The sequence below is a fragment of the Geotrypetes seraphini genome, chromosome 1, assembly GCF_902459505.1.
Source record: "Geotrypetes seraphini chromosome 1, aGeoSer1.1, whole genome shotgun sequence".
Classification (NCBI taxonomy): domain Eukaryota; kingdom Metazoa; phylum Chordata; class Amphibia; order Gymnophiona; family Dermophiidae; genus Geotrypetes; species Geotrypetes seraphini.
This window is the reverse complement of record NC_047084.1, coordinates 439,492,653-439,515,698: the sequence shown is the minus strand read 5'-3', so window position 1 is coordinate 439,515,698 and position 23,046 is coordinate 439,492,653. Positions and strand designations below refer to the sequence as shown.

Sequence of the window (23,046 nt, the reverse complement as noted above, 5' to 3'; positions counted from 1 at the left end):
TGAATTTTGGGTGGGGTCCACATAAGCTTGGGCAGCCACTGCTGTAACAATTAACCCTAAATATTCAGGCACACGGCCTGGCACTGAATATACAGAGCTAATTTAGCCAGCAACAACCAGTGGGTGAAAAATACGCTGACTGCTGCCAACTAAAGATCAGCCAGACTTTTATTCAGTCAGTATTAGTAAACATGCAACCTTTTCCTAATACGAGGATAAATCAAAAAGTAATGGCGAAATATATTTAGGGCTCCTTTTACGAAGCCGCGTTAGCGGTTTTAGCGCACGCTTTTCAGCGCACGCTAAACTCCCGCTACACAGCTAGAACTAATGCCAGCTCAATGCTTGCATTAGCATCTAGCGCGGCCAGCAGTTTAGCGCGCGCTATTACGAGCGTTAAACCGCTAACGTGGTTTCGTAAAAGGAGCCCTTAGTGGCTTTAATAGAAGTAACTGTGAGCAACTGAACATATCAGTTTTCCAAACACATTTATTGTATCGTTCAATTAGCTTCTGCATTCCCGCAGAGAAGTTTGGGGGCTGCTCCCAAAACCAGATGAGCACTGCTTCCTTTACTTCATCGTGTTTTGTCTTTTGCTGTCCAGGACTCAGTGATGCATCCATGTCTCGTCACCGATGACAGTTCTCTCCAGAATACTCGGATCTTCTTCATACCATCTCAGGAACTAGGCCACAACGCTGTTGCTTGTGCAGATCAGTAAGTTGTTTGGGTACCCATCATGCGCAGACTTTCCTGTATCCCAAGTCAACATGCATTATGGCAAATGCAGATCCTTAGCTGATATCCAAATTTTCCGCCAACTGAGACACCGCTGTCCGTCAATCTTCTCTAGTCAAGTCGTCCCCCTGTCAATGTGCTCATGTGTGTGTGATGTTGATGGGCGACCAGAATGACCTTCATCAGTTACACCTGTTCTTCCCGTTTTAAACCTTTTTACCCGCTCATAAAGCTTTGTTGATTCATGATGTTATGTCCATACTGAGTCAATATCCGATGGTGAATTTCCACAGGTTTCACTCCCTCTGCCCAAAGAAAGTGCACTATTGCACGTTGTTCTTTTGTGGTGAAATCTTGCAATGGAGCATCTATGCTTCTGATCGCATGGCTGCCACACGACTAAAGGCTGAGCGCTGCACTGTGCGTAGATGAACTATCCAATAGGAAATGAATGAGTACATATGTTGCATTTGGCTAGTTCTATTCTGGTTATCGCATAATTGAACAATTATCTTTAATTTATGAGCCACCTTCATACGTAACCAAAATAGTTGCTTATTTAAAGCAAAATTGAACTGCTGTTGACCAATATGTTTTGGAGGTAATTTATTAAAGTCATTTTCATGAGAACATATTCATATATGTGTGTATAATGCCTCATTTAAAAAGTATTCCATATGTAAAAGCATGAGCAATGGCAAAATTGTGCATACTCGTATGTGGTTCATTGTGTAGGTATGTTCTGGGTCAGAGTTTAGGTGCTGCATATTCCATCTCATGACATCATGTTATCTGCAATTTCTGCAGGATTTCTGCTAGTATTTTGTAAGGACACATACTAGAGGTGCCTATGACCCATCTCCATGGTTTAATGCTTTTGGAGCAGCACCATGCTCACCTTTCTTTCAAATGGAAAAAGGTCTTCCTGTTGACTTGGGACGCCTACATTCAGTCATTGTTCCCTAGGGCTCGGAGCTTAGTGTTGAACTTCTGCTAACCAGCCTTGTTTTAGTTTCTGACTCTTGTCCTGGTTCCCCGGGTTCTAGTAAGGGAGGGTGAATGGTGTGACTGGTGGAATGACTGGTTGTGTGCTTGGTTTCGGAGGGGTGAGATGAGACTTTGGGGGGGGGGGTTTGGGTTTTTTTTTGGGGGGGTGGGGTCTAGGAATGGAATGGGCTGGTGGGCCTGGTTTCAAGATTAGTTGGAAGGCATGAGTCCAGCCTTCCAACGTTTGATTAGAATCTGTTGTTTTTTTTGCAAGGGGGGAAGGGCTGCTTGGGATAAGTGGGGTTGGGGAGGAATAGAAAACTGTTATTATTGTTGAACTGTTTTTGGTTGCTTTTCATGCTGATGTTTTGTGTGCTATTTGGCATTGTTCAACAATTTAAAAAAATGATTTACACTAAAAATAGACTGCAAATTAGCATGTTTTTACCCTATTAATCCAGGTAACAACTTATAAAATTATACTCAACACTCCCACACTTCACTTTTATAAAATGTACTCTTTGAAATACAGTGTTTATCCATGTGTACTATATTTAAAAGCTCTACAATGATTTTTAAACTGCCATGCATTTGAAGCAGTATGTTTTGAAAGCCACTGCACTGGATCACCTACACAAAGCACAATTATTTGGCTGCTAACTGAACTGAGATACAATAAATGGATTTTCGTTTTCTTAGCTTAACTCTGAAATTATCTATTGAAGAAACTTCCTTTCATTTTTCATGCCTCCTTGTTTCCTGGGTTAGACCACAGATATAAACTAGTCCATACAGCTTTTCTTAAATTCGGTCTTCAGTCACACAAACATTAATGATCTCTTGGAATGAATTGAAGTATAATAGTTATACATTTCAGAAATCCTAGCATAGAGTCCTTTGGGGAATATATTAATTACAATCAATAGTCTTAATAAAAAAATTGGATAATTAAAAGTAGTATGGGGAAGTGAAGGAAAGATGATGTCATTTTCTAGTTTGACGAAATATTTAAAGATTCACTATCTTATTCTAATGGCCTAATTAACCCCTCCCCCCTCACTTTTACCAAATTGCAGTGCAGTTTTTAACGCTGGCCATGGCGGTAACTGCTCTGATACTCATATAATTTCGATGAGCATTGAAGTTGTTACTGCTGGTAACAACCATGCTATGGTTGTATAAAAGGGGGTAAGTCTTTGTATTAAAAATGAATAAGAAACAAAAGTTTATTCAAGCTTTGCAGGCATATTAAGATCTTGTGCATATGAATAGAAAGCCTTCCTGAGTTCTGCAATTTGAAACATGTATATTTGTTTCACCCTGAGGTGACTAGCTGAAGTTTCATTTACTTGGGAGTGGAGAACTTGATGAAAAGTGTGCTGGAGACTACCTTTACTACCTTGAAGTTGTAATTTCCCTGACGCAGTGGCGGTAGTAGCCACGAAACGCTGTCAGCATCAGAGAATAGAAAATGTGTTGAAATGGAGAGCGGGAAGCTTGTTAAAGATCGATTGGGAAGCTCTGGGTTTTTCTTTTTTTTTAAATTCTTTATTAAATTTTTCAACTACAATTGTGCAATAAATGATTCACAAATATAGATATTCAAAAGCAAGCACAATGAAACTTGCAGACATCAACAATTATATTATCCCCCCTCTCCCACTTGATATACAATTAAATAAGATCTTAATGAAACAATTCATAAAAACCTAAATCAAATTTCAATTCTTCTTCCTTCCCCTCCCCCCCCCCTCAGGATGTGTATGTTTACCTGTCTAGGAAATAAACTCAATTATTCCTCTTTACAAAATTTAACCAATGGTTCCCAAACATCCATAAAATTTTTATACCGTCCCTGTTGTATGGCCATATGGGTTATAGTGCTCACAGCAAGTATAAAAGTTCTTTTCAAATAGAAAATTTTTGGGAAATTTAATGTCTTTTGTTTAATTGGCCCGAAGAAAGCTTTGAAACATTACATTACATTAGTGATTTCTATTCCGCCAATACCTTGCGGTTCAAGGCGGATTACAAAAGAAGTTATCTGGCTATTTCCAGAGAAATTGAAGAGTAGAGCGGGTTGCTTCAGAGAATTGGGACGAGTCTTGCGGTGTTAGTTTGTCTTCAAGGATGTATTGAATAGGATGGTTTTTATAGAAAAAAAGAAAAAAATGAGAAAGAAAAAAAGAAAGACTTTTTTGATATGTTCATAGTGCAAGGGTCAGCTTAATTGAAGAAACTGTTTTAGTATTGCTTTTTGAAATTATTTAAAGTTGTTTGGAGCACCAGTGGGGAGGTTTTTATGCCAGTGACTGAAGCAGGGAGCTTGGAAAATTTCTCCATTAAACTCTCGTTGAAAATCTGAGGCTTTTCTTTCCCGCTGGCTAAGCTCCTGAATTTCCAAAGTAGGCATGTAAATATAAATGGTTTTGTGAAACGCAAAAACGTAGACGTGATTTCCTTCTTTTGAAACCGTGGGTCATCTCATTAGGGGCTACATTTTATTTGAGACATCCTTGTAAGTGCATTGTCCATTACCATTCAATTAAATATGTATTCTTTGAACCTCAACATTTCACTAATTTTCTGGCGATGTCCCATCTGGACAAAGAAAAAACTCAAGGTTAAGCTCTAAAGAAAATAGTAACTTCCTTCCCGATTTATAGGAATAGCATTACTTCTTTGATTGTTTTCTTAATGTTTTCTCACAATTAATTATTCGATCCAGTGAGGACTTGAGCTAATTTTACCATAATAGTTTCTTTTGTAATCTGCTTAACACTGTTAAGTATGGATTTATGATTGTAATATGTTGTGGTTAAAATTGCTTTCCGTACAAGTTTACTTGATATAATATTGAAATCAATAAAAATACTTAAATATAAATGGTTTTCTGGTGGAAAAGTATATATAATTCTATATAGTAGGTACTGCTCAGTGTTTTGGAGCAGGGTATTTTGTGGGCCTTTACAATACTGACAGGATTGTTTTACTCAGGAACCTTTCTACTACAATGCAGTCAGCAGTTTATCACTAAATGTGCTATATCCATACTACTACTACTTATCAGTTACAGTATATAGCGTTGAAAAGTGTAGGCAGCGCTGCCCATTTTGACATTTGTAGACGGTCCCTGTTCGGAAGAGCTTACAATCTAACTTGGACAGACAGACATGACATATAGGGTTTGGAATGCAGAACCCAAGGTAAGAAGAGTTAGGAGTCAAAAGCACTCTCGAAGAGGTGATCTTTTAACTGGGCCTTGAACACTGCTAGAGACAGAGCTTGTCATAAGGATTTGAATAGCTTGTTCCAAACATACGGTGCAGCAAGGCAGAAGGGACGGAGTCTGGAGTTGGCAGTTTAAGAGAAGGGCACAGATAGCAGGTCCACATAACCATGCTACCTTGCTGGCAGGACAGCTTGTGCTAAGTCATGTACTAAGGGCCTGATTCTGTATATTGCAACCAAAGTTGCATGCATTGCTGAATTGTATGAACAATTTAATTGTTTAATCAGTGCTAGTAATTGGCAATTAATAAGCAATAATAGTCACTAATTAGAATTACCCACACATTTTCCTAAATGTATTCTATAAAGTGCTGCATGTAAATTCTAGTGCTTGAATCTGAAAAGGGGGGAGCATAAGTAGATCGTGGGTGATCCTAAAAGTTATGCTTTATTCACACATAACTTAGATTAAGTATTTACATACCTAAATGTTAGTTATGCGTATGGGCACTAACCGTGATTCTGTAAACTGTGCATAACTTTAGAGGTGTTTTATAGAACTGCACTAAGTGCCATCCTTTTTGGTGCCAATATTGTAGGCATCATATATAGAAGATGTATACTGTATATTGAAATGGAGTAGAAAATGAGTGGATTTATAACATAACAGAGCTAACATCGAGAACGGGCTCAAGAATTGATTTAATCTACTGTTGCCCTTCAAGGATATCAAAAGGATAAACCGTTTCTGTCCCTGACGAAGACAATGAAATGGATTCAGATACGTCTGGATTTTGTTTTTGATATTTTTTGGTTTGGAAGCACTATATTCACTGTTATTATTATTGTGTGATATTTTTCATTGATATAAGTCACAAGGGGAGTTTGTGGATCAGAAGCCAGAACCCCGTCTCACAGAGAAGAGCACTTGTATGTTTATGTTTTGGAATTGAGACTTTTTAATTACTTTCATAATTGAAATTAAGAATTGTAGCGGCATTATGATGTACGGGGCAGACTCATTTAGGCATTAGCCTAATGACTACCATTCATGAGTTGTCGACCCGGGGTCACACTGTTCAGCTATCATCTATAGCTCCCCAGTACTGAGATCTCTCTCATTTTCCTTAATAGACATAAGTGCTCCTCCTGCAAGTTGGGTACAAGGGGTTAAGTCCTCCATGAAGATTGCTGCCAATTTCTCTGGAGTTTGATGAGTACTGAACAACCATTCTACAAACTGAAATGTCCAACTTATGAACAGGTAAACACCAAAAAGTCCAACAGGAAAGAGAACCCACGGGTATAAAACAGTACAAAAGGAAGTGAGAACGGACAATGAACACTCCACTGAAGATCACTGATGTAAAACCAACTTGTTTACTTCAGAAAAGGACACAAGCAGAAGCTGTGGACCCGACACAGCACTGTGTTTCGGCGTCTGAGGAACGCCTGCATCAGGGGTCACTACACATAAAAACATAACACAACATATTAAATCACATCATATAAAAATTAAAAAATTTTCATAAACCATACAAATCAATACCAGAGGTCAATCAAATAAATAAATACATATAAATACAATGAATGATAAATATGTCAAAGATATGTATATGTAACAAACAAAACATATGATAATGTATATGCAAATTCATAAAAATGAAACCAAACCTGTGGCGTATGAACAAGAGCATGAACGTCTTTATGGCAGCATAGAAACATCCATGTTATAAAATAGTCATATAGACATCCAAGTGGAGGAGTAGCCTAATGATTAGAGTAGTATGCAAAGCATCATTAGACCCTGTGTGACTGGGGCCCTTTTACTAAAGCCATAGCCAGTGGCATGCAGTGAGGGCTTTCAGGGGATTCACTGAATCCCCAGCTCTACAGTCCTGCTTTTTTTGTTTGTTTGTTTGATGCAGTTTGATTTGTTGAGTAGGCAGCCTGGCAGAATTCAGCAAAATATAGAAGTAGATTACCGGGCCTTTCTTCTGCGCAGTATAAATTTAATGTCACTGTTGTCGCATCAGACACGATTCTCTATCTCCAGCACTGCCCAAATGGATGATACATCATTAGTTTGACATCTCCGCTGAAACCTGTCCTCCTTGGGAGGACCTGCTGGTAGTGAAACTACCAACGGCATAGCTTTCAGCTTCTCAGATGCACACAAGCCCCAGTGGCACGACAAGCCCATGTATCATGACTGAAGTTTTGTTATTTACTCATCAAACATTGCTATAAAGAAAATTTAAAAAAAAACAAAAAACTGCGGTATTCTCAATGCATGTGAAGGGCAGTTTTATAACAGAGTGCCAACATATGCGTCTCTCTACTCTAGTGTACCAAGGGTGGTGGGGAGCACTCCACTCCGAGTGTAGGGAGTTGGTGAGTGCACGAAGCTGTTGCTGGGCCACAGTACACGGCCATTGGCTCCAACAGCTCCCACCCTCTCTGATATCAACTTCCTGTTCCAGGGCAGGACAATGGCAGAACCGACAGTGGCGCACTATTGGATGGTGGCCCTTTGACTGCTCTATGCATACCACCACTGCCTGGAGGAGGGGCCTGCTCTGCCCCGGGTGGCCACCAAGCCTGGTATGCCATTGCACCTCTAGAGCTGGGTGCAGAATAGAAAATGACAGGGGGACAAATTTTTCCCTGTACCTGTGAGAAATCATTTTCCCATCCCCATGAGTTCTTTTCCTGTCCCTGCCCCATTCCTGCAGGCTCTGTCCTCATCTGTATAAGCCTCAAACACTTTAAAATCATAAATATTCGAGGCTTGTGCGGTTATGGCAAAGCTTACAGGAATGGGGCAAGGACAGGGACAGCAACAAAACTCGTGGGGATGAGATGGAGACACCGAGTTCCTTCAGGGACAGGGACAAATACTCTCCTGTGCCCTTCCTGCAGCCATGCCTCCTCTTGGGTTGCACGCTACAGGATTTAGGTGCCCAGCAATATAGAATAACTTGCAGCCAGATGTGCAAGCAACTCTTAATTGGTGCCAATTAACATCAATAATTAGTTGTTAGTATCCAATTATTAATGGTTAACAGATCATTCTTAATTTTCTGAGTCTTTCCTTAATAATCAAGGTACAACTTATGGCACTCACAAGCTTCATTCGCATCCACCATGCTTAACTTAAAAGAGCTACAATGAATTCACAACCTAGTTGAATCTTCAAATTCATAAATGAATACAATATTCATACCACAGTATCTCTTCCCTCCCCCCCCATGAAACTTGTGGTATTGTCCAGCCTCATCTACCTGTGGCGATATTGTACACAAGTAACTCCAATTATTGTACACAAGTAATTCCAGTCCCATAAATCACTTTAAACACCTTTATCCTAACTATCATGGTCGCCTGAAAGCTCCTTACTTATCTACAGTTGCAATCCCGAAACCCCCTACCCAACAACACTCCAAACCATAGTCCATGCTCCCCAACAAATCACTTAAGGCAACAAATGGGTAAGCAAATCCCCAACCCCACCACCACACTACTAACCCCCCCCCCAATCAACCCAAATTACCCCCCCACACACACACTAAACTCACACCCCCTCTCACCACCCAAATAAACCCCTGTCAAACAGTCCTCTACAACGCCACCTTCCCGCCTAATTTGCACCAATCAAACCCCTTCCTGCACAACCAATCTCCCAGCTATCTTCCACCTAGCAACCTCTCACTCACCAATCTCCATCCACCACCTCATCCTACTCATCCACCTTCCTTATTTAACCCCTTACTCTCTCATTCCCTCCTCCCACCCAATCACAACTTATACCTTACAGATCCCTCCACTCCTGACCGGCTCGGCCATAGTTATTAGCCCACCACTGAATTGGTGCATTTCCTTGGGCAATTAAGTTGTGAACACATCTCAGCAGCATATATAAATCTGGGTGCCATGTATAGAATCTGATGTTAAGTGATTTGCCCAAAGCTGTAAGAACATCCAGGAGAGCTAGGATTTGAATCTTGGCTTCCCAGCCTGCTTCTCCAACTACTAGACCACTCCTTCACTCAACTACAATTATTTGCAAAAACACACACACACATTTTTCACCTATACTGTTTGCTTCAAATGAGAAGCAAATTGAATAGACTAGATGAGCAACGTCTTGCATCATATTCTATTGATCTGTTATTGACAAGGAAAGCCACTGCTAGTCCTGGATCAGTAGCATGGAATGTTGCTACTCTTTGGGGTTTTGCCAGGCTCTAGTGACCTGGATTGGTCACCATGAGAACTGGGCTTGATGGACCATTGGTCTGACCCAGTAAGGCTATTCTTATGTTCTTAAAAAACAAACAAACAAAATGACTGAGTGGAGATTTCTTTCCAAATATCTGTTTTTAAATGGCAAAGTAAATTTTTCACAAATCTTGTCTTCAAAAATTAGATTTTTTTTTCACCTTCCCAATAAGAAATCACCACTGAACACTAACCAGGAACAACTTTATACTGATCAAACTATTTCTATGTACCGTACATCAGGCTGAGTTCTACTTAAAAAAAAAAAAAATCAAGAAAGTTTGATTGAAAACAATTCTGAGGCACAATTTGTAAGTAACTTAATAAGTATTAAGAAAATTGTTACATAAAGATAATGGCAATATCAATGTCAAAAGAAATATGTGAATTGTATTTTATTTTTCTATAGCTAATGCTGCTATTTGGAACTTTCTATTATGTATGGAATGTAGACGATGCGACTTTGAATAATGATTTGCTGTAAACAGAGTAGGAGAAAATTAAATCCTTTTGAAAGAAGTTCCTGCCAGATTTAATGCCATTATTGTAATTTTTGCAACAATGCTTTCAAGCAAATATACTCGTATTCCTTGATTTTAAAATAATATTAATAACAATAATGACTGCATTCTTTCTAGCAGGCCTGTCCTATCTGAAGTGAATTATAAATATACGCCGGCTTTTACAATGCTGCAGTATAGCTTTCTACCGCGGGATGGCGAGATAAATGACAGCACCTCCTTGCACTGAGTTATGGTACAGTCATGACACTTACCACCAAATTCTGTTTAGATTGCCCAAATGTGGGCATGGATTCCAGATCTGCACATACACTAATGAATCAACTGGGCACTAACAATTACTGTAATTAAAAAGCCCTCAGTTATAATTAGGATTTACATGTGGATGTGCCCTATTTGATAACACGTGGGTCCATCAAGGTGTTTATGGCATTCTGCCAAATTATTTGGCAAAATGCCTAATTCTATATACTCCGCCAAGGACGCTGAGGTCACAGAATTGTTGGTTGTTAGACACAACAAAGGGGAATATTTTACGATATGCATGGACCAAAAATTCATGTTTTTCTATAGTTGGACCATTTATGTGGAATATGTTGACTGACACCTTATGGTTTTGTAAAAATCTAATGCAATTTATAGAAAAAATGCTTAAGACTCATCTTTTTGTGCAGGCTTTTCTAAGCTAATATCTTACTTTTTGAAGTTAATATTCTATCTTCTGAATGTCATCTTTTGCTCTTTTTTGTTTTATTGTAAAGTATTAGTATTTCCTCTGTATTTTCTGGATTTAGTGGATGTGAGAGTTGAATGTCATCGGCATATGTGAAGGTAGTAAAGCCTATTGATTGACATAGACTTAATAGGGGTGATAGAAAAATGTTAAACAATAATGGGGATAGAATGGATCCTTGGGAGTCTAAGACTTTGATGTTGTGTTATTGAAACTATGTATGAACGATCAGAAAGGAAAGAGATAAACCATTCTAGTATTTGATCACAGACATCTATAGATTTTAGTCTATCAAGGAGTAAGGCATGATTGATAGTGTCAAATGCTGCTGACAGATCTAAGGAGAAGAGGATGACGGAGTTATGATGGTTTAGTGATAAAAGGTATGGAAAACCTTTCATACACTGAGAGACTAGAGAAACCAGGGCTCTTTTCCCTAGAGAAGAGGAGGATTAGAGGGGATATGATAGAGACTTACAAAATCATGAAGGGCACAGAGAAAGTGGAGAGGGACAGATTCTTCAAACTTTCGAAAACTACAAGAACAAGAGGGCATTCGGAAAATCTGAAAGGGGACAGATTCAAAACCAATGCTAGGAAGTTTTTCTTCACCCAGCAGGTGGTAGACACCTGGAATGAGCTTTCAGAGGGCGTGATAGGTATTAGGGTTCAAAAAGGGATTGGACAATTTTCTGAAGGAAAAGGGGATAGAGGGGTATAGATAGAGGACTACTACACAGGTCCTGGACCTGTTGGGCCGCCGCGCAAGCGGACTGCTGGGCACGATGGACCTCTAGTCTGACCCAGCAGAGGCACTTCATATGTTCTTATGTTCTTATTGATAGTAGATGGATGGCTGAGAAGTAATCTATAGGTTCAGATGGTGTAATCTTTATTTATTTATTCATTTTTCTATACCATTTTCCCAGGGGAGCTCAGAACGGTTTACATGCATTTATTCAGGTTCTGAAACAATTTTCCCTCTCTGTCCTTGCGGGCTCACAATCTATCTAACGTACCTGGGGCAAGGGGGGGATTAAGTGACTTGCCCAGGGTCATGATTTTTATTGATGTATGTGACTTTTGAAGATGTTCAAACCTGAATTGTGTATGTGATACTGTGAACCGCCTTAAACAAAGGCAGATTAGAAGGGGCATGGGCGGGACAGGGGCATTCCTAGAAATTAGGCACAATGTCATAAAATACCTGACTTTGTTTGCCTAACTGCCATTTAAATTATGATTTTTTTTGATAACAGCAAATTTTAATTTTGGATGGTATTTTTTTTCTTTTTTTAGAAAACCATGCCCTGATGCAGATTTTGGCGAAACATGCATGTCGGCAATGGAATACTGGACATTATTATTAGATAAGTGTTCAATATAATTTATTTAAGAAAATCAAAAGAGGATCTCTAGCTCCCTCTTTTACAAAACCCAGTAGCACGTGCTGTCGCAGTAAATGCACTGACGCCCACAGGAATTCAATTTGCCGCCTATATTCTAAATAATACTAAGCTGATGAGGAAACTAGAGGCATAAATTGAGACTCAGTGGAAAATATTTTGCTCTGCTTGAGTGCAAATTCTGAAGACTCTTCAAATGAAGTTTTACTAGTTATGAAATTTGTTATGGCTGGTTAATGGATACAATATCTGCTATGTGACAGCGACCAGTTTAACGTTTTGTGAGCATGAGGATGAGTTGTGAGCAAACATTTATACCTTTGGGAGGTAAAAATGGCTGCTCCAAAATTAGGTACAAACCCCCCAGTTCCAAGTATGCACAAACCTGGGCACATTGCTGATCCACATGTGCCCAGCTTAATTGGTTGACAAACCAATCAGTGATAATTGCCAATTAACAAGAAATTAGCACTAATTAGAATTTAAGTGTACAACTATCTAAGTATATTCTATAAAGTAGTGCATGTAAATTCTAGCGTATGGATTTCACAAGGGTTATGGCCAGGGGAGGAGCATGGGGGGGGGGGTCATGGGCATTCCTAAAAGTCAACTGCATTATTATAGAGTACGCTGGATCTGTGCAAAACTTAGGTGCAGGCATTTAGATCTGGTTTTCAGTGGCATAAATGCTTATACCTAAATGTAATGATAATAATATACCTTCACGCTAAGTAAATATTATTTCATTCAATTCTTATATGATTTTATACCATCTTCATACTCCTTTTTAACCCAAAGACTTCAGAAACACCACTCCTCCGCCTTATATGTGATTTCTCTTCAGTGGGGAGAATTATGTGTTAGATCCTCATAGGTCTAGGTTACACCGTCTCTTTTATAATTTTTAATCTTTTTGTCATGTGATTTTGAACATACTTTAGATATAGAATTTACTTATTTCAGTATTTGTTTAAATCTTTTAGTGCTTATTAGCAGGCTAAGCGACTGGACCCGACATGTTTCGCTATGGCTTCGTCAGGGATCCGCTCATTGCTACTGTCATCCGACTCGCATACAAACTCTTAAGCACCTAAATGTTAGACATGTGGATGGGCCACACACATGATTCTAGAAACAGTGCCTATCTCTGTAGTGCATATAGAATAGTGGTAAATGCCAATATTTTCAGCAACATACTGTATATTATTATTTATTAAAAAATGTATATACCGCATACAACTATGTGGTTTCCATATCACATACATAAAATCTTGTTTCCTTACAATTATCACATATAACACAGACATGTCTAAACAACATCATTATCATCCCTGTTATAAACAGGGATAGCGCGCAAATTCAATCAATTCAGAAATACAAGCAAGCTTTAAATCATACATTGCTGTCAGAAAAATTCTTAAAGGCGAATATCAACTGAAATATACCTTAGCATAAGAAGGCATTGGCAAATAATTGAGTTTTCAGCATTTTCTTAAAATTCATCCTCCCCATACAAAACCGCAGGATACCAGGCAAAACATTCCATAGTTCTACGCCAGCCACAGATATCACTGATGCTCCGATCCTAGCATGCATAGTCGGCATTCTACCCTCCAAACTTACCGTATTTTCGCGGATATAACGCGCGCGTTATACGCGTTTTTACCTACCGCGCATACCCCTCGCGCGTTATATGCCTGAGCGCGGTATACAAAAGTTTTTAAACATAGTTCCCACCCCGCCCGACGTCCGATTCACCCCCTCAGCAGGACCGCTCACACCCCCACCCCGAACGACCGCTCGCACGCGCTCCCACCCGCACCCGCATCCACGATCGGAGCAAGAGGGAGCCCAAGCCCTCTTGCCCGGCCGACTCCCCGACGTCCGATACATCCCCCCCCGGCAGGACCACTCGCACCCCCACCCCGAAGGACCGCCGACTTCCCGACAATATCGGGCCAGAAGGGAGCCCAAACCCTCCTGGCCACGGCGACCCCCTAACCCCACCCCGCACTACATTACGGGCAGGAGGGATCCCAGGCCCTCCTGCCCTCGACGCAAACCCTCCTCCCCCCCCAACGACCGCCCCCCCCCAAGAACCTCCGACCGCCCCCCCAGCCGACCCGCGACCCCCCTGGCCGACCCCCACGACCCCCCCACCCCCCTTCCCCGTACCTTTGGTAGTTGGCCGGACAGACGGGAGCCAAACCCGCCTGTCCGGCAGGCAGCCAACGAAGGAATGAGGCCGGATTGGCCCATCCGTCCTAAAGCTCCGCCTACTGGTGGGGCCTAAGGCGCGTGGGCCAATCAGAATAGGCCCTGGAGCCTTAGGTCCCACCTGGGGGCGCGGCCTGAGACACATGGTCGGGTTGGGCCCATGTGCCTCAGGCCGCGCCCCCAGGTGGGACCTAAGGCTCCAGGGCCTATTCTGATTGGCCCACGCGCCTTAGGCCCCACCAGTAGGCGGAGCTTTAGGACGGATGGGCCAATCCGGCCTCATTCCTTCGTTGGCTGCCTGCCGGACAGGCGGGTTTGGCTCCCGTCTGTCCGGCCAACTACCAAAGGTACGGGGAAGGGGGGTGGGGGGGTCGTGGGGGTCGGCCAGGGGGGTCGCGGGTCGGCTGGGGGGGCAGTCGGAGGTTCTTGGGGGGGGCGGTCGTTGGGGGGGAGGGGGGTTTGCGTCGAGGGCAGGAGGGCCTGGGATCCCTCCTGCCCGTAATGTAGTGCGGGGTGGGGTTAGGGGGGCGCCGTGGCCAGGAGGGGTTGGGCTCCCTTCTGGCCCAACTACACAAAGGTATGGGGAAGGCGGGTGGGGGTGTCTTGGGGGTCGGCCAGGGGGGTCGCGGGTCGGCTGGGGGACGGGCGGAGGTTCTTGGGGGGGGCGGTCGTTGGGGGGAGGGGGTTTGCGTCGAGGGCAGGAGGGCCTGGGATCCCTCCTGCCCGTAATGTAGTGCGGGGAGGGGTTAGGGGGTCGCCGTGGCCAGGAGGGTTTGGGCTCCCTCCTGGCCCGATATTGTTGGGGAGTCGGCGGTCCTTCGGGGTGAGGGTGCGAGTGGTCCTGCCGGGGGGGGGGGATGTATCGGACGTCGGGGGGGGGGGGAATCAGGCTTTCAGGATGGGGACAGACCTTCAAGGGGGGACAGGACTTCAAGGGGGGACAGTGCACGGAAAGTCAGGGGGGGTGAACGGAGAGTCGGGACAGCGCACGGAAAGTCAGGGCAGTGCACGGAAGTCAGGGGGGGTGAACGGAGAGTCGGGACAGCGCACGGAAAGTCAGGGCAGTGCACGGAAGTCAGGGGGGGTGAACGGAGAGTCGGGACAGCGCACGGAAAGTCAGGGCGGGCGAAAGGAGCGTCGGGCATCATGCGCGGTATACCCGTGAGCGCGGTATACAAAAGTTTTTGTGCATATCATCGTGATTTCTGCGCGCTATACCCGTGTGCGCGTTTTACACGGGTGCGCGTTATATCCGCGAAAATACGGTAATTTCATCCCATTTACATATTATTCTACTACAAAGGACACTCCACATAGGGGTCCTTTTACAAAGGCGTGCTAGCCGTTTTAGCGCTAAACACTAACGCGTATAAAGACCATAATGGACGTGTTAACATTTAGCACACGCTAATATTTAGCGCACACTAAAATGGCTAGCGCGCCTTAGTAAAAGGACCCCATAGAGTGCCCTCTATTGAACACTAGGGCCTCCTTTTATGAAACTGCGATAGCAGTTTCTAGCGCAGGGAGCCGCGATGAATGGCCTGCGCTGCTCCCGATGCTCATTGAGTTCCTATGAGCGTTGGGAGCAGCGTGGGCCATTCAGCGCGGCTCTCTGAGCTAGAAACTGCTATTGTAGTTTCGTAAAAGAGGGGGGTGCGCTAACATGGATCATCTCATTGCCTATCTTTGAACCCCATTCACAATGCAAAAAAAATTGACCCTTTCAACCCTCTTTAAAAAAAAAAGCATGCTGGCTCCCCACTACCTCATAGGATTACATATAAAACACTCGTATTGATATTTAAAGTAGGGCTGCACATCAATGACGAAGATTATCTGAATTCAAGATAGCGTGGGACAGGCACGTGGGATCTCTTAGGGAGAAGAGGAGATAGTGGATGGTGTGGAAGGGCAGACTGGATGGGCCATTTGACCTTTATCTGCCATCAGTTTCTCTTCTGTGTAAACTGCCTAGAAGTCATTTGATTGTTGGCGGTATAGAAGAATAAAGTTATTATTATTATTATTACAATTATAATTTTTAATCGCATAAAGCATCCTCCCCTCACATTTCCTTCTATTCTTGTACAGTTGCAAATATAGACAGCAGAATTAAATTCTCAGAACTGATATGCTTTAATTACTAAAATGAAAATAAATCATTTTTCTTATCTTTGTTGCCTGATGATTTTAAAGACTGAACAAAATGATTAGAAAAATACATTATTGCTTCACTCAGGCACTTGCACTTACATCAGACCTATGGCCGGCCCAAGAGCAAACACTTACGGTATGACAATTCTGGATTACTCTAGTATTGTGTAATCTAAACTAAACTAAACCTTAGGTTTGTATACCGCACCATCTCCACAAGCGTAGAGCTCGGCACGGTTTACAGGGTTAGGTTGAAAAGGAGCTACAATGAAGGGTTATAGGAAAGGATCTAGGAAGATAAAGAGGGACAGGGTACCACTAAGCCCATTTCTTAGCGTGTGAGAAACACATGTGTAATGACACGCTATGCCCATTTCTTAGCGTGTGAGAAACACCTGTGTAAGGACACGCTAAGCCCATGTTTTAGTGCAGCTCAATAAAAGGGCCCTTAAGTAATCATAAGGCTTCACAGCAAATATCGAGCTTGCCACAGAATTTACAAGCAGGGTTACAGCTCACACTCGTAGGTGCAGACATGCCCCAACCAGCTGTCCTTCCAGAGCTGTGCACACAAGAGGAACCTCAGCAAAATGCACACATCTGTGCATTTTAACTCATCAGCAGGCATTTATACACAACATTTACAAAAGCAATTCCAAATAACATTTATACCACCGAAAACCTCAAAGTCTAAGTAAGCGATTCATCAAAGTCCAATAAAAACTTGAAACTTCAAAGTCGTGGCCAGCCAGAGGTCAAGAAGACTTCCAGATAGTCGTAACCTCCCCCAAAAAAATTCTTTGTAGTTCACCACGGACCTCGAGAGACATTGGGGAGCTGAGACACTTGATATATATATATATATTTTTTCGCTTTATAAAACACACTCCTACCATATGTCCTTAGGATGCCTAAATGAAGGTGCATAATTAAGGTGACCATACGTCCCGTTTTCAACGGGACTGTCCCGTTATTGGACCGACCGTTCCATTGTTCCGAGCCACCGCTTTGGGACGCCGAAATGTCCCATTTTCAGGGACAGCATCCCGAAGCTGTGCGCGGGGACAAGGGGACGGTAGGTCCAGCGCCAAACCCCCGCAGTGTTCTCTGCGCCTGCTTGCCGCCGTGTTCTCCGCTGCCCTAATACTGCTGCTGCCGCTGATATTCCTTCCCGGGCTGACTCCAGAAATCAAATTGAACCCACGCTTTGGGGCTCTAACGTGTGCTTGCCGGCTTCCCTTCTCTTTCCTCTGAAACCGGAAGTTACGTCCCCAGGGGGGAGGAGAAGAGAAGGGAAGCCGGCATGCACACATTCGAGCCTCAGAGCAGGAGTTCACTACAGGCAGCGATGGAGGGAAGCTAAGGGAGACACGGAGGAAAGCTTACAACTTGCTTTGGGCCTTCCTCGCTGCCGGGTCCCACTCCTGCCTACTTTCTGTTTCAGCGAAGGCAGAACCCGGCAACGAGGAAAGCCCGAAGCAAGGAAGAGCAGCAAGTTATAAGCTTCCCTCCTTCACTGACCTATGGAAGATAGGTCAGCGATGGAGGGAAGCTTGCAACTCTGCTGTTGGGAGGGATGGAAAGAGAAATGATGCTGCTGCACCCAAGAGGAGGAGGGGGGAATAGAAAATCTGCTGCTGCTGGACCCAAGGAGGGGGAGGGGGGAAGAGAAAAGCTGCTGAACCCATGGGGGGGAGAGGGGAAGAGAAAAGCTGCTACTTCACCCAATTGGGGAGGGGATAGGGGAAGAGAAGTGCTGCTGCTGCTGCACCCAATTGGGGAGGGGATAGGAGAAGGGAAGTGCTGTTGCTGCACCCAATTGGGGAGAGAGAGGGGAGAAGGAAGACCAGGGAAGGGAGAGGAGAGGAAAGAGATGCCAAGACCATGGGAAGGAGGGAAAGAAAATGAGCTACCAGACCATGGAGGGGGGGGAAGATATCAGGGTATATGGAGGGAGGGGGAGGAGACATATGCCAGACCAGGAGGAAGGAAGGAGAGAAAAGAAGAGATGCCAGATAATGGAGTGGGAGGGGAAGATGGAAAGAGAGGAGAGAGATGTGAAGGAGATAGAGATGCCAGACCATGGGGTGGAGTGGGAAGGAAGGAAAGGAGAAGAGAGAGATGCCAGAGCATAGGGGAGGGGGTGGAGACAAAGGCTGGAAGGCAGTGAAGGGGACATAGGAAGGAAGCACCGAGGACCCTAAGGATATAGGAAGGGGCACTAAGGACATAGGAAGGAGGCACTGAGGGCACTAAGGACATAGGAAGGAGGCACTGAGGGCACTGAGGACATAGGAAGGAAGGAGGGAGGGAATAGAAAGGGACAACTGTTGGGCCTGAGTGCAGAAAGAAAGAAATGAAAGGATGCACAGTCAGAAGGAAACGCAACAAGAGACTCATGAAATCACCAGACAGCAAAGGTAGGAAAAATGATTTTATTTTCAATTTAGTTATCAAAATGTGTCTGTTTTGAGAATTTATATCTGTACTATATTTGTCAATTTTTCTATACTTACTGAGGTGACATTGCATATTTTAAAGTCATCTGCCTTGACATCTTTGAAAACCCCCCAAATATAAATGATAATTAACATTTTCTCTGCGTATAGTATGCTTTGTGGTTTAAAAATTTTTTTATGGTTACCATTATGAATTAATAAGATATCACGTGTACATGAAAAATGAATGGAAAAAATTGGGGGCGGGATCGGGAGTGTGGTTAGGGCGGGGTTGTGGGACGGGACTTAATATTAATAGATGTCCCATTTTGATGAAAAAAATAAATGGTCACGTTATGCATAATAGCAGAATTGCCCTCTTACTCCCAGATTCTATACTGTATAGGTAACCAGAACCGTGAAAATGATAATTAGCCATTAACTATAAATAAGCCATTAACAAACAACAATTGGTGTTAATTGCCAGGCATCATAATGTGCGTGTGGACCTGCATTGCGCCTTAACTCCATGTGACAGAGCTGGGCATAGTGCTCAGGAAAGGATTTATACAACACACGTATCACACTTTGTAGTGTTCAGAACAAAAATAACTCTTTATTAAACAGCAAGGAAGAGCCTGTTTCTTCACAAATTTCCCTTAGTGGTTTCTTTTCCAAATAAACAGCTATACATTTCAGCGAATACTGAGAATATCAACTTTCTGTTGATATTCTCAGTAAGGCTTGCCACACCCAAAATAGTGACTTTGAGCAAATCAGGGCTTTCGGCCCCTCCCACTGCATCCCAAGATGCAGCACACAGCCATGTATGTAGGTAGGAGGGAGTGAACTTCCCTCCTGCCATTTGCTCTTCCAAAGAGACCGGGGAGGGGGGGAAGGAGGTCCAGGGATGTGGGAAGGGGGGCCAGATATGTTGGGGGGATGTAGGGGGACAGAGATATCATGGAATGTTGGGTGATTTATGGAATATCAGAGCGATGTTGGGATGTCAGGGAGGATGTGGGGGATGTTATGGGGAGGGGTGTAGGGCTCCGTGGCTCTACTGATCCTGGTAGGGGGAATTCCCATCTGCTGAGCCACCAGGAATTCCCGAAACTGGCTCAGTTGATGGGGATTCCTTCTGCTGTGATCATACAAGGTAGTTGGTGGGAATGTCTGCAAAATTTGCTTGTGGACGTTTTTATTTTTGAAAATGGGCAAAAAATGTGGACATCCTAAGGACAAAAACTTATACCTAGCTCATTTTCAAAAATAAAAGATAGATGTTTGGCAGCTTTGAAAATGGACATTTTTCCTGCTGGGTTTGTGGACATCTTGCACACCTCGCCCAACCTCAGACTTAGGCACATTTTGGATTATGCCCCTCCACACTTTCAAATGATCCTCTGTACTACTAACATATTAAATACTATTTGCAGTGCTAAAATCTGACAATAAAATATTAGCTGAAGCTGTGCACTACATCTTATTAACCTTAACAAAATCTCATTTAATGTATGAGAGAAAATACAGTATGCATCGTACCTTGCAACTGTCCTAGAAACAAAGACACCGTCACAGTCGACAAGATTTTACAATTCTGTAAAACAAAAGATTTCAATGCAAACACTGGGAGCTTTACTTTTCTTTTACAGAGACCAAGGCTTTCCAGTGAGTACTCTGCCTTTTCTCTTGATATCTTCTGTGATGGTTTGAATAGCAGGGTGATTGCCACAGGCAGAGCCTATCTGAGAGAGAGAAAAAAAAAAAAAGAAAAGAAAAAAAGAACACACTAGCAAAATGAACAGCAGGCGGAAAATTGCAAATCTCAGCAGGGTCAAGGAAGGATGTGAGTAACTTGCCAGCTTAGCTGGAAGTATTTAAAATGCACCGTAAATGGATTTTTAAAGGCAACTACCATTTATCTGAGCATTAGTACTGGATTTCAGAGGCTGATATAATAAAAAGAAGTGGCCTGCTGTTAACGTCTGCGCTGGGGCACACATTTAATCATCCTTCTATCCCTTTTGCTTATAAACATGTTTTTTTTCATCAACACTCGTCTCTGAGCCGTTCGTATTAAGGGCTCCTTTCACTAAGCTGCGGTAGCGTTTTTAGCGCGCGCTAAACACTAACGCCTCCATAGAGCTGGCGTTAGTTTTTCTGCGTAGCGCGGGGGTTAGTGCGCGCTGATCTTCAACGTGTGCTAAAAACGCTACCGCAGCTTAGTATAAGGAGCCCTACATGTATCATTAACAGTGTTTCTACATAATTTTTAATAGATTGAGCATTTCCTTTCAATTTTTCTTCATGCATCTCTCAGCTAATATTAGTATAAACTAGCTGTCCGGTGTTGTATGATACAAAAAGTAAGCCACAACTATGCCTGTCAATGATGGTAGATTATACTGTAGATTATACAGGGGTGTCCAACCTGCGGCCCCGTGAAGTATTTTGTGAGGCCCCGGTCGAGGGCGATGCAGTGTTTTCCTCTGTTGCCCCCGGGTGTTTACCGTCTTGCCGGCTCCCTCCTCTGTCTTGCTGCAACGTTTGCGCGGCCCCAGAAATATATTTTTCAGCCAATGCGGCCCAGGGAAGCCAAAAGGTTGGACACCCCTGCTGTAGATAGATAGATTTGATTTCCTGTTTTAAAAGCTGGCGACCATTATAATGTGGACTAGATCATGGTTGATTATATATGTTTCAATATATTTTATATACAGAGTTTTTGTGGATATTCATGAGTATTTATTAATATTGTAACAAATAATCAAAATAAAGAATTTTTTTTTTAAAAAAAAACAACATCTAGCTGTCCGGTCATTAGTTGCGCGATTGTCCACTCAAAAATATGAAGTGAACTAGATGAAAATATGTTACAGTCCTCATCAACTCCATACTGTTTGAAAAGGACATTGTATACCCTATTATCAACATGGACTACCATTAAGCTGTGTTATTTTACCAGTAACTCGTGCTGTACTAGCACATGTCCCATTTCAAGCAGAGAGACTTAGCTACTAATAAGTAATAGCCAAGTGTTAAACCGCACCATGAAGTTCTCTGCCAGAAATTCAAATAATAAAAAAAAAGAAGTGCCAACAAAATTAAGGTAGCGTCTTCATTATGCCAAAAATCTGCACGTTTGTTTGTTTGTTTTTTTTTGGGGGGGGATTATTTGAATTTCTGGCAGAGAACTTCATAGTGCGGTTTAACACTCAGTTACATTCTTCATGCATTTGAATGTGCATCCTATGACTACATATTAATTGACGTCTGACACAGGCAGACTTGCCAAAACACAGCCTGGGTCCAGCCATAATAAACCATGTTCAATTGCCCAGACTTGAAAACCCTTTGTGCTGTTCTTTTATCTGTGCATGGGTTACGCACCGACATGTCCCATATTATTTCAAACAAATGCCCATCCCTAGAAATGAAAGCCTTGTCTGTTTAGGTTGTCATTATCATGATCACTGCCATGCCTGGAGAAAGGGATAAAATAATTAAGGAAAGGACATAGCAGTGGCATAGCAAGGGTGGGAGGCGCCCGGGGTAGAGGCTCCCTCTCAAACACCCCCTGTCTCCTTCACTCTTTCCGTTCTAACTACCCCCCCCCCCCCCACACACACACACACACACAAACACTCACGCCCTCCATTCCAACTCCCACACCTCTTTAAATTCTCGCCAGCATAAGCAGCTTCTCTGGCCTACTGCTCGCGGCTGGCATTACCTTTCTCTCTGATGATATTTCCTGGCCCCTTGACCCTGAAGCAATTTCAGAGGGAGCCAGGTCAGCATGAGTAGCAGGCTAGAGTAATTGTTTGTGCTGGCACAGAATTTTAAAGAGGCACGGGGAGCAGGGAAGTGAGAGTATGAATGTGGCATGGAAGGGAGGATATAGAGGTGCCGGCACCCCTACAAAGATAGTTCCCGGGGCAATCTGGCCCCCACCCCCACCCCACACTACGCCTCTGGTACATTGAATATTGGGGTTGTAGGTAGGTGATTTATGTACGGTTGGATTGGGGATATTATTAGATGCTACATTTATTGTATGTGGGCAATTGCCTTCACCATTCCTTTGTAAGCTGTGCTACAAGTATTTATTGAAAGTGGTAGCCTAGAAATGTAATATGGAATACTATTATTATTATTGTCTGCCATGTTATTCAGGTTATCCATATGCCAAGTTGAGTTTATAGTGGTGATATGGCAGCAATCCCAGACAAGCTGATTATGCCTGTCTCCATGCAGCCCATGGCTTCTAACTTTGGCCCCGATATTATCAATATCTTGAAATTGTTAAACACACCAAAATCCAAGGTCTTTCA

General features: G+C 42.9%; 1 protein-coding gene across 6 annotated transcripts in view; it reads right to left on the bottom strand.

Moving 5' to 3' along the window:
* LINGO2 (leucine rich repeat and Ig domain containing 2) overlaps positions 1-23,046 on the bottom strand; it is a 2,394,831-nt gene that overhangs the window by 1,533,867 nt on the left and 837,918 nt on the right. Inside the window, exon 4 of one of the 6 annotated variants that reach the window (XR_004536917.1) lies at positions 20,124-20,457. The exons of the other annotated variants lie outside the window; for them this stretch is intronic. The gene's annotated coding sequence lies outside the window, so the exon portion shown is untranslated. Of the gene's footprint in view, positions 1-20,123; positions 20,458-23,046 lie in introns of those variants that run through there. 6 annotated transcript variants of the gene reach the window in all.